Below are 396 nucleotides of genomic sequence, written 5' to 3'. Positions count from 1 at the left end.
GCCCCGCCCCCGGGCGCCCGCTCCTTCCTCTCCCCCGCCGCTGCTTATCTCTGAAGATGGGAAAATAAGAGTTCCCCAAAGTTGTCCCTACTAAGGCTCCCCCCCTCCCCCGCCCCGAATCTAGAAGCCTGTAATCGAAAAGCTACACTACGTCTGGGGGGAAAAAAAGTGGGGGTCGCCCAATGCTCGGGAAAAGGACACAGAGTCCAGAGAAAAGCACACACACATCCCATACATACACACATGCACCCGGGTCACGGCCAGAGGGTTGGCATTTCATGAAACTGCCATCACAGGCTTTGGAGTTTCACTACGTCTCTTAAAAAACTCGCCTGTCTCAAAGCAGAAGTGAAATATCCACCATCTGAAACCCGAAACGGCAGCCGCACCACTTCA

Source organism: Corvus brachyrhynchos, unplaced genomic scaffold (genome assembly GCF_000691975.1).
Source record: "Corvus brachyrhynchos isolate BGI_N302 unplaced genomic scaffold, ASM69197v1 scaffold34, whole genome shotgun sequence".
Classification (NCBI taxonomy): domain Eukaryota; kingdom Metazoa; phylum Chordata; class Aves; order Passeriformes; family Corvidae; genus Corvus; species Corvus brachyrhynchos.
Note: the sequence above shows the minus strand (reverse complement) of the source record.